The sequence below is a fragment of the Melanaphis sacchari genome, unplaced genomic scaffold (assembly GCF_002803265.2).
Source record: "Melanaphis sacchari strain LSU unplaced genomic scaffold, SCAv2.0 Contig0_pilon_pilon, whole genome shotgun sequence".
Lineage (NCBI taxonomy): Eukaryota > Metazoa > Arthropoda > Insecta > Hemiptera > Aphididae > Melanaphis > Melanaphis sacchari.
The window spans coordinates 16,552,627-16,565,246 of record NW_020270366.1 but is presented as its reverse complement, the minus strand read 5'-3'; the positions used below and the strand labels follow the sequence as shown (position 1 = coordinate 16,565,246).

The following is a 12,620-nucleotide window of genomic DNA, read 5'->3' as shown; positions in this document are numbered from 1 at the left end:
GTAGTCATACCCTGCTGAGATTTAATCTACCAAAATAATTGAGTATTGAAACGCAGTTGAATTTCAACGCTCAAATTGCAGTCAATTGTGCGTGTGCTGAAGGCGTAAAATTGTGTTATATATATTATTATTATTTTATGTTATGTTTGCGAACAAAGATAAGTCGATGTCCGAACGATCGGACGGCGAAGTAGGTGTCTAAACAGAGTTATAAATTATCATGCGTTGTTTTGAATTTCGTAAATTGATTTTACTTTAATACGTGGTGTTTGGTGGAAGCACAACGAGGCTTTGGAAATTCATCACATACAGTAATTCAAATCACACGCAAATAGCGTTTGCATATAAATGTCAATTAAATATCGCAAACAGAATTCGTGCTGAATTTCATACATTAATTCAAGTATGGTACAGGGACGTACATGAGATTTCACTTCAAAGAGAAGTCAATATTAAAAAAAATCAACATCCTTTCACAAATAAAAAAAAATTGTAGTCATTTGATAAAATAAGCATATTTTTTATTACAGATCTATATTTCTTTTTTTTAATATTTTAAAATCTATTAATGACATAATCAAAATTTAATGCAATTGATTTGTGAAATTAAGCAATGTCAAACTCGTTAAGCGATCTTGGCATATGACCATGTGAAAAAACAAATTTGTAAAACAATTTTTTACTCGAAAATCTATAATACTGTATATTATCAACCATGGGCCGTGATCATAAGATTATCAACACAAATATCTTCAAAATACAACGAAAATTTCACATGAAAAAAATAATAAGTTTAAAAATGTTTTAAAATTTAACAAACATAAAATATGATTAACAAATATATCTCGGATTATATGTTTATTGTAATATGGATGTTTATAATGTAACGCGAAAATCTGAACGTTGAACATTTAAATAATTATTTTGATATAATACATTGAGTGTAGCAAGGTAGATAAAATAAATATTAATAATATGATAAAATTAAATAAATAAATTTATTATACATAATAATAAAACAGTTGTACATATTATATTATATACTCGTATTATACTGACAGGAGTTTTAAGACAATATTATTTTTAAATAATGATAACACATTGATATTATAGATCAGATATCATTATGAAAAAACCAATGTTTTAGATATTTATTTTATAAGTTAAAAAGATACTTTATTTGTTTTGATTAAAATGATTAGGTGTTATGAAAAAAATGTTTTCTCAAAGTTAATATTATTTTATTTGATAAACTATAATTACTAAAACATTTTATAACTTAATAATGTGATTATTATTATATTATACAAAAAAATAATATATTGATCAGATCAAAGAGAAACTTCTCCAGTGAAGAAACCTATGAAATTATATTAACCATTAGATATATAATATCAATACATCATTGACCTCAAAAAATATAACATCCCAGCTAAAATGAACGAAAATTAGGACCAGCTACCAAAACATCACAAATATTACCACCAAAATAAAATTGACATATATAATTAAATTTAGTGAACATAGCTGTACGATAATATTATTATGTTATATTGCAAATATTTATTTAACATTAATATGAATGTATGATAATTATTAATTATATTATAATGGTGGTTAACTTTATATACTTTATAAATTCTTTATCATATACCATGATTTAAAATTAAAAACTATTAACTTTTGTTGATGTTTTTTCAGTTAAATAATAATAAAAAAAAAAAACAAATATTTTTTAATAAATGTGTAACTTTACTGTAAATTTATTAAATTGTTAAATTTCTTATTTCATAATATGTTAATATTTTAAGTATTTTTTTTTTTTTGTGTTATTATTAGGTGTTTCTAACAAGGTTATCTAACTTATTGATAATATTAATTAAAATTTTTAGCAGTTTAACAATTGATATTGCATAATTACTTACAATTATTAAAGTATTTTTGTAAATATATGTTATGTAATATATGAAGTGATGATTGATTGGTCGCTGAAGCTGAATTTATGTATTTAATGATCAATAATAAAAATAAAATATTCTCTTGTTGGACATATTTAATATTATTTTTAAGTTTGTATTAAAATACCTTGTACCTAATGAGCTTTTATAAAACTTTATACTCACAAAATAAACTAATTGGTCGATCATGAAAAATATGTTTTATCTAATTATTATAATGAATATAAGACGAAATAATGGTTTTACTTTTAAGAAGAAAATATTATTTTTTTTATGACACGATGGTATTATATTTCATTTGAAATAAATAAAAAATATTTTTTAATACATTTTGACACGCCAGGCTGCAATAGAATTTTACTCTTCATTCACTCCTTCAAAATTTTTTTGTGTATTTGTACAGCAAAATTCGTATCTATAATATTATTTATTACATAATTATGGTGTTAACGTTCATTTTTATAGTGAGATGAATATTTCATTACGTACCTACTCCGTATCCAGCGATAGTTACTGTTGTTTTTTTCTAGATACTTATCTACTTAAACCTTATATTTAGGTACAGTAATAATATTAAAATAAATATTTTCAAACATTATATATCAACATGTTTACAATATTTACATTTTAAAACGATTTAATAACATTGTATGAGTGATGGTTTTTAGAATATAGATTGTAATGGCCGGGAGCATATAATTGTAAATACGCGCGCCCGGTCACCAATTACTTCGCACGCCTTGTACGGTCACACACCGACGGGTTTGCCGAACAAGACTACTGAATGCTAGTGTACGGTGGTTGTGTAACTGTGTGTATATGTATATGTGTGTAACTTAAAGCTAGGGACAAATAGGCAACTCTGGTGCACTAATAAAAAGTGTAACTCTATGTTTCGAGAATAAAATATATATGATATAATAATAGATAATAACAATAATAATTACGGCTTTTTTGGCCCAATAGGTGAAAATATAACAATAGTATAATATATAACTGCCAGTTCGGCTCAACCAATAATATAATCTAATAATAATAATGTATAAAACAAAAACTCACAATTTGTGGATGGAGCGCAGACTGACCAGCTGCTATCTATAGCTATATAAATAATAATCACAACACGAATAGAAATATAAAAAAAAGAGAAAAATATTCAAATAAATATAAAAAATTGACGATTCGCGCACAAAACAAAAATTAATAAAACAAGATTACGATTTTCGCACACAATATAAGTGTAATAAATTAGTGGCGATTCGCGCTCACAATAATAGAATAAAAAAATATAACGTCGATTTTCTCAACGGATAATAATAATATAAAAAATGCGGACGTTTGGTCTTCGCTCGACGACGTATGGCAAAAGACAAGAATTCACGGCGGCCTGCGATGACGCGCCGATACGTTTTATAGGACAATAATGAGATTATATATAATTCACAACACAATTAAAATAAAATAAACAATATAACGAAAATAATTTATGTTTGTGTGTGTTTGTGTGTGTGTGTGTGGATTGGTGGCGGCAATTACGCACCTTAATTACTGGCTTCAACATAGGTAGTTTATTGAAATTTTAACATTAACAATGTTTTCATAATATCATAATTAAAAATATTAAGTCAAATAAAAAATGACATATAAATAGAATTTTTTTTAAAATTTATATTTTTAAAAATTTCATAGTTTTATGCCTGGTTGCACCAAACTTGTTGTTATCTATCAGTAAATTAATTTTTCCACTGTTAAATTTTAATCTAATGATAAACTAACATTTGTTTAATTAACATGTGTTAAATCTAAAAGTGTTGTTTAATATTTAATTATATTCAGGTTATTACCAATAAACTGGTTATCAAATAAATGGTATCTGTAATACAAGTTGATATCATATCACAAAACATGGATAACAAAATTTAACGATACATAAAATTTTACACGACGATAAATCATCTTCTAATTTAACTGGTGATAAAGTAAATTTTTAACAACAGATAATATTTAAAACATGGTTTATGAAACAGATTTTATTTTAACTTCAGTTAAACAAATTTATCTCTATGTACATATTTGGTGCAACCCGCCATTAGAGTTATAATATATAAATATATATGTTACAGTTTAAACCCGAAATTCGTCAAAATTACTTGTTCTATAAAATTTTTTCCATGTGCATGTCTTTTTTTTCCTGCCATCAATTCCATAAGCTTCTTAAAATACCGTTCTCGGGTACTTATTTCTCTTTCAGTGTTCGATATGAAATTAAAATATACAGTGATACAACAATTATTTTGAATACCAACGAACGTCACCATAGTCAAGAAAAAAAATTGACCTAGAAAACGGGCGGTGCGCTACAAAAACACGTAAGTACAATAACTACAATGAAGACGATCGCATTGGTGAAACACTGTGACACCGATGTTGGCGTGGATACTAAAAAAGTTGCGGTGGCTGAATTATTATTTTTATCAGGTAATACGAGTTTGAATATATGCTTATCAGTTAAGACTAGATTTGACTGTTTTATTTAAACTTGTGGTTAATTTTAGTTTTATTATAAATATAAACATAAAACGTACTTTCTAGACTCTAGACCCTAACGGACAAACTCGAGTTGGGTCTCAGATTTCAAAAACAGCATGATTTAGTTTCCGGTATAGTTTATAGAGTACATGAGTTGGGTCCCGGTATATTTTGAAGAGTACATGAGTTGGGACTAGCCTATTTGTATTACCCAGGAGACATCAATCACGTGGAGGTTGGCTAAAATGTCACCCAAAAATTTTGTTTTTTGTTACGTTAAGGTATTTATTAGAATCTAATTAGATTAATTAAAAAAAATAAAAATATTATAAATTATTTAGTAATAAATATTTGTATTATTTCAAATCCCCATAGTGATGAAGAAAAAAATAATTTGTATGCTCTTTAGGTAATTAGATAATATCTAAAACAGTAATACTTATAATAAGATCATATTAATTTTCCAGGGAGTGGGTAAGTACCCCATCGTAATCCCTTCAATGGATGCCCAAATATTAGCAAATTACGTTGGACCCAATTCGAGTATTTTCGAATTACACCGTGGACCCAACTCATGTTTTTTTCAAGGGATCAAATATCTCGGGACCCAACTCACGTTTTCCCACCCTAACATAATACATTATCAGACATCAGTGTTATTATAGAAAATTTTAACAGTTGATATTGGTTTCATAATTTAATAAAACATTATCTTTATACTGGTAGAATATTATAATTTACCCAATAAATAAGTTGGCATTTATTACATACTTTTGCTTGCTTTATGACTTTGTGCATTACACAAAATACATTTATAAGTTAAAAAGTTAGGTAGTTAAGTTTATGTTTATCTGTTGATCGTTACGTAAGCTAAACGTATAGTTGTGTAAGGAGATCAAATAAAAAAAAGAAATTATTGAGTACATATTGGACTCTTTTCTCTTTTAACGAATTTCTGGTCAAACCATTTATAAAACTGTCGAATATTATTGTGTTCTATATGACATCATGAACGAACGTGCATGTTTTAAATTTAAATTGACAAGCTTATTGATATAATTTTTTTTTTAAATAAATGTTTGCTAATTTGGGGTTAGTTTTTCGATATATGTACCTATAGTAATAAATATATAAAAGTTTTAAAAATAATCAACAATTTTCATATATTATAGCTGAGAAAAATGGTCTTAATAATATTATTTTACTATAATATGTGGTTTAAAAATAAGAGCATCTATACAATTTTTTCAATTGTTAAATTGAAGAAAATTTCTCAACATAATATGTATTTTTTTACAACAAAGGAAGAAATAAAAAGTAACGAATCGTTTTTATCGTAGTTTCTACTACACTATTTTTAAGTAAAAAAATCTAATAAAATTAAAATTACATTTCACGTTTTACACAGAGATGAAAACTATAGAGAAGAAAAACTGCAGTCGTATGTCTTTCTTTAATCTAAAAACATAGCGTTAAAGTTCAAATTAAAGAATCGTTTCTCTTTTTAAAAGTCCTTGAAGAGAGCAACACTAATTTGTAAAAAGGATCTTCTTTCTGTTTTGTCATTTTTATTTTTATAAAATGTATAGTTATTATTTAGCCAAGTGTTTGTCTTATCGGTCTCTAAACTTGACACTTTTTTCTGGGAATTTATTATTAAAAGTACATTCAAACACTATACGCAAGTTAGTTTTTTTGTGTTTAATTACATTTGCTACTTATTCTTTTTTCTCAAATTCTGTCAACATCAATTGATAGAATATAGAAAATTTGCAAGTTTTCTTCTAGTATTAGTATATTATAGTTAAAAATTCTCAAAAGTTATTTTTCTATTATCAATTATCTAATATAGATAGTCCATCTACATAATATGTATCTTATATTATGTACTTTATAATTCTGTTTAATTTTCTTACATTATACATTCATCACAACTTTCTCGTTTTCGTAACGTTTATTATTTCTTATCTTTATTTTCCATTACAATATCATAGTAATAATATTTAAGAACGGTAGTTTTAAACGTCGAGGGCGTTAAAAATGTTTTAAGTCAGATTATCTACTATGGCGTTTAAATAATTCGGAACATAAAGAGATATAAAAATTAAAAAAACTAAAATATTAATATCAAGATTATAGGAGTTTACTCAGATGATCATATATGTACGAAATCCCAAATCCGGCGATTTTTATTTGAATTTCTGATGGTGTGCATTATTATCATTACTTTTTTTATTAGTTAAAAATGTCAAAAGAACAAACAACGCGTTTTTACGTTTTTATACAAACGAATAATTGATTTTACAAGGTGTCATAATATGAATGAAATAAACGTGACAAGAAATGGGTTTATACATTATACTATTAACAGAGTTTGAACCTTGTAATTCGATTGCAATATCGAGCTGGCAAATTTTAAGAATAAGAAAAAAACAAAATTATGCGAACTGTCTATGGGTATTGCACAGATAGGTATTAGGTGCTCTGTAAATATGCGTTGATTTTAAATATTCGCATCGCATGAATATGAACAGATAAACATAATTTAACGAATCCCGTGTTATCCAGAGGTTATGACAACTTTACCGAAAATCGTGTAAATCGATAAACACGGTTTTGAAGTCGTCTTATGACACTTTATGAATAATTTATTATTGACGAAGGCATAATATTTTATTGTAAAAAAAAACAAAGCACAAAAGTCACGGACTAGATACTGTGGGCGTGAACAAAAAAAATGTATAAAATATTATGGGTACACTTTTTTTAAGGAAAAACACTAATATTTTAACTTATTATTAAGTGGATTTTTTTTTATGTTGTTAAGCATAACCCGAATGCACTAAAACAATGTTGTCATTTATTAATGACATATTATTTGAAAAAAAATTAAAATTTTAGTGCTTATATTTTTACTATTATAATTTACCAAAAACGAAAACAAAATATTATTTTATATTTTTATCAGATTTAAATTCTGTGGAAATAAAAAATAAATAATTAAATCCACGTTTTACTTTTAAATAACATTAAAAATAGTACAATCATTAATATAATTTGTACATAAAATATAATTGAAAATTTCGGTAACCATCAACGAAATAAAAAAAAATCTAAAACATTGTTGTTATTAAAAAAAGAAAAAAATATGATACTTTAACAAAAAAATAATAAAAAATTCCTTTTCATATTATGTTAACTGAAGCGCTTCGAATTACGTAATGTAAAATGTAAACTTAAACGTACCAATAATAAATCCGTCTAGAAAATCAATCTGGCGTTCGTTAAAAAATATGAAATGCGTTTTGGGAAACTTAAAAATATCCAAAAAAATATAAAATTGTCTGATTGTCGTTTGATAGATATGTCGTTGACAGATCGTCGCGGAATACGTCTGTCTGCCAGTCCTATATTATAATAATATTATTATACATCTATCACACCATTTTTCGAATTTTTTGAAGCATGAGACGTTGATGCGTTTTTAAACTTTTTATCGATTTTTCCCCTCTGAAATAAAAAAAAAAGAAAAACAATTTTTCGACGACGAACTTTCCGCCGAAATCGACTTACACGCTCGCGTTTCTCACCTGCGTAGTTGATGACACGGCGGCGATAGCGGCGACGGGCGACGGCCGGAACAACGACAGTATTATTATTGTCCATGTTCGAGTGAGTTTCCGGGCGTTACTTCCGGCGGTTGCTATCAAGACAACAGTGATCCGACAACGATAACAATGGAGATATCATGACACTATATTATATGATAATATTATAACTAGTATACCTAAATCTGACGTAAAGTTGCTATCGATAATCGAACGGTGGATGACTCGAGAATTATAAAGTTGTAGACGAATTTATAAAATATGTGACACAAGACGTAAGACGCGACGACTCTCGCGCACAATCACTGTCGAATAGATAATATTATGTCGTCCGATATTATAACGGTGGAAACGGTGTTAATTCTGAAAGCGTTAACGATACATTTCCTGTATATGGTAGCCTATTCATGTTTCCATTTAGGTACCACATATCATCTCCGACACATTGCACTTGGATCGAGGGTCATATTTTCGTTATTAAATACTTAGTTCATAAAATATTATTTTATATATTATTGTGATAGATGAGTACTACTCCATAATTCCATGTAATTGGATGAAATATCTTTTAAAAATTATTTGGATCGAATATTTGAACGCATCGAAAACTTAGTAATTTGTAAATATAGATTTCAGGAAAACAATATTTATAAGAATTTTGGAATGCTGTGTAAGTATTTTGAACAAAATAAAGATTATTTTTGAAAAGTATTCTTACAGGCGAGCGGCTATAATGAGTTGGTGTTTCGAAAGAGGAATAAAATTAGGATAACGATACTTTTAAATTTTTTTATTTGTGTACATTTTGACATATTATAGTGTAGGATTGGCAAGTCTTACTTGTGGATAATTGACAATGATGATTTTTGTTGAATAATAATATTTAGTGAATGAGAAAATAGGATAAACGCGCTCAAAAATTTGGATCGTTCGAGTTATATTTGTTTTTGGATTTCGCCGGCTTACGGAGGAATGTGTAAAAAGTTTGGAAACTGTAGCGTTCCAAATACACATTCACGCATATACACATATACATACATATAATATATTCACATTGAATATGGCGACGATCACAGATATATTCTAATACAATTACATAGCCGACTTAGACTTAATGTAGGAGTCAGTAAAATGACTGCTCTAATCAAAGACTGTGATTAAAATGTTTTCATTGTGCTGTGATATTATGGCAATCATAAAAGTAAATAAATAAGCGAGATTTTTTTTATTCGGCTGTTATCATTGTAGCGAAATTTGTAAACACGGTTGTGTAAAGTCGGTCATTTTCCTTGCTTTAAAACATTTTGTAGTGGTTTTAGAGAAAGTCTGCTATTTAGTTGTACCATTCTATATCCGTGCCGACAGCTTTGTAATAGTAAACTAACCGCGGTGTTAGAAGATCGATTAAAGTCGCGAGATTACAGCCGTTAAATCGTCAGTCGGATCATGTCTTAAAGTTGAGATTTGCACTCTGCAACTATAAAAATTATCCAGTAGATCACGATTAGTGACTGATACCATAATTATTGTAATGGTCAATCAGAATACGATAAAAGGTACACGACGCGACAGACGACGTAGCTGCAATGAACCGGGCATTAATGTATATTGTGGTAAGTGTTTTATCTCTGGTTGTCGTCGTCGTTGCGTGCAAGTATGTATACGTTTGATCCGCTCTACGAATCAAGGTAGGGGGACTTTAAACTTTTCGTGGACGCGGTGCGTGACGAAAAACACGCAGTCGCGTCTATCCATTCGATCGACTGTGAGATCATCTGACGAGAAGAAGAAAGAAAGAAAAAATACGTTTAATATGTGTACACAAGGCTATAACGTTTCTGCAATTGTTATCGTCTTTCAATGCGCCGAAAATATGCAATAAATAAATTTATATATATATATATATATTATATATATTGTATTATTTTGTTTTTGCAATGAGCGAATTCGTAAAGTCTAATCTGCGCGATAGCGAATGTTCGCGTGTACGTAACTTGCACAGCGAATACATTTTTTTTTGATTCGTAAATTTTTTTATCAAGTCTTAAAAGCACATTAGACAATTTACTACAGGTTTTTTTATTTTTGCTAACGACCTTTTGCGTACCTGCTCACACAGCACGTTTTACACGTATATTATTATTTATTATTATATTATATCATACGAGTAATGAATCAAAAATAAATTTGTCCAGTGTTATTGATGAAATTTTACTTCATAATAATATATTAACTTTTTAGATTTTATAATTAGGCTTCTTTAAACATAAAGGATTGAGCTAAGAGCGTCGACGTTCTTTTGCCTCTTCGTTTATTATTTATTAAAGCCTATATAGTATATATTATTACGATTTATTCGGGATCACAGATACAGATTTATTAATATTGATTATTTTTACCTTCCTTGCAACTCCAGAGTGTACGTGTATTATTTTTATTTCTAATGATAATATTCTTTTTGCCCTTGATATACTAAAGTATATATCTATATTAATTATCTTACCTGATGGCCGTTGATAACCAGATGTCAATAGGATTAAGATGTGAATTTAACATACATTAAATGAATAAAATAAAAACAATAGTTCTAATAATGGTTTATGACATTAATTCAAAACTTTACAATGAGTGAAAGGTTAATTTACCCTCTTGAATCAATTATCTCTTGTTTTTGAGAATAACCGCGGTGAGATTTTGTGAGGAAAAGTTGATGACTAGATGCAGAATACTCGGTGGAGACAGAATATTTGATGGAGACTTGACTGACTTTAATGTCAGAATTGGGGTTCTACTTATAGACTTGATCTTTTACCTGTTGTTTCGTTTTAGTTTGTTATTTTTTTATTTTGTATAAATACATTTGTATTATAAAAAAACATGTTTTTTATGATATAAATTACTTAATAAACAAATATTATATCATTACTAATTGTTTGGTAATTATTTTAATATATTATTGTAGTTTTTAAGTATACATATTTAATGAGTGTTATTGGTAATTTGTTAGATACTGTAATATATAGTATAATTATAAATATAAATATTAATAATATAATTTTGATTAGGTATTGTAATATTGTTTATGGATATGGTTAGTTACTTAAGCATTAAGATGAAATAATAAGTAATATTATGATATTTAATTATAAAACTATGTGGTTTTATAATGTGAATATCATTACATACGTGTTTTCAACCGTCGCCATACAAATATTATTCAACTTGTACCCATTATTACACTCGTATTATTCGACCTCATCATGCGTGAGAGTTTTCGTGCATTTATTATGTGCGTTTCGAATAAACGAGTGTCGTTGTTACACAAACAAATAATAATGTTATACTCATTAGTCGCTTTTCGTTAACGATATAAAACGACACATCATTATAAAATTATATAAATCTATAATGTGTGTAAACATGTATGTTAAGAATTTAATATAATACAACATTGGTAGACATCCGAAACCTTTTATGATAATTATAGTTTATTTAAATAAATTATTGTAGATATTATATTACCGTACTATCTTGATTAGATACAGTTTGTCTAAACTTTAATAGTAAATAAATGAATTGAATATTTAAACAAATCAAATATACGGTCGTGATCTATGTTTAAGCATTCGGTGGTGCTCAGACGAATTGTATATTGACTTACACAGTGAACGTTGTATGTGTTTTTCGTAAAATAGTGATAATACTGATAACCTATAACCCCATAACGTTTTAAGTATCTACATGTAAAATAAAATAGTTAAAAATAAAAATAAATATTATTTCGGTAAACACAAATGTTAAAAGTATTTAAATACAATTTAAATTAATTTATTTACAAATTAAGGGTGATTTGACCAATGTTTAAGGAAAGAAACAATTTTTCATGTGTTTTTATTGAATCGGTAAAAATTGTACTTTTATTCTTTTAAAAACTTCTTTGTATTTATTTACCTAAAGGTCTTTTTGAAAAGATGCTCTCATTTGAGTAAATAAAAAAAAAACATATAACTAAATAATGTAATTAAATGTATATATACAATGCAACTTTTATATCGTAAAGTCTCAACGGGCAACAAAATAAACTCCTATTACAAAGAAATTGGTTAAATAGAATTAAATAATTATTGCATTTCTTATTTAGTTGTGGTTCTCAAAAATATTTTGTTAAATGGAAGTTTCACGGTATTATATTATATGCGCGTTTATGTTTATAAAAAGGAATATATAACAATAAACAATACAATAGTATACCATACAATAGTTATTATTTTAAATAATTATATTATAATAGTTTTGTAAAATAAAATGAGGGGAGGTATTCCTGTATCGTTACTCTCAATTAAGCCATAAAGAATACAACTAATACTAATAATAATTATAATAATTGGCGTTGTTAAGTATTCAATAATATTACACTTGTCTGTTTTTGATATTTGAGTGCATTTTTTACATATTAATCACATATGATGTTTAATAATAACTGATAAATTATTGACCACTGACTATTTTGTTAGATATTAATTAT

General features: G+C 27.0%; 1 protein-coding gene across 4 annotated transcripts in view; it reads right to left on the bottom strand.

The window, feature by feature from the left end:
• Window positions 1-12,620, bottom strand: part of LOC112603592 (leucine-rich repeats and immunoglobulin-like domains protein 2) — a 118,126-nt gene that overhangs the window by 50,922 nt on the left and 54,584 nt on the right. The window contains exons 1-2 of one of the 4 annotated variants that reach the window (XM_025352270.1): window positions 8,275-8,395; window positions 8,078-8,190 (exon numbers count right to left, since the gene is read on the bottom strand). The exons of 1 other annotated variant lie outside the window; for it this stretch is intronic. The gene's annotated coding sequence lies outside the window, so the exon portion shown is untranslated. Of the gene's footprint in view, window positions 1-7,733; window positions 7,869-8,077; window positions 8,396-12,620 lie in introns of those variants that run through there. 2 more of the 4 variants (XM_025352252.1, XM_025352262.1) reach the window with 2 other exon arrangements.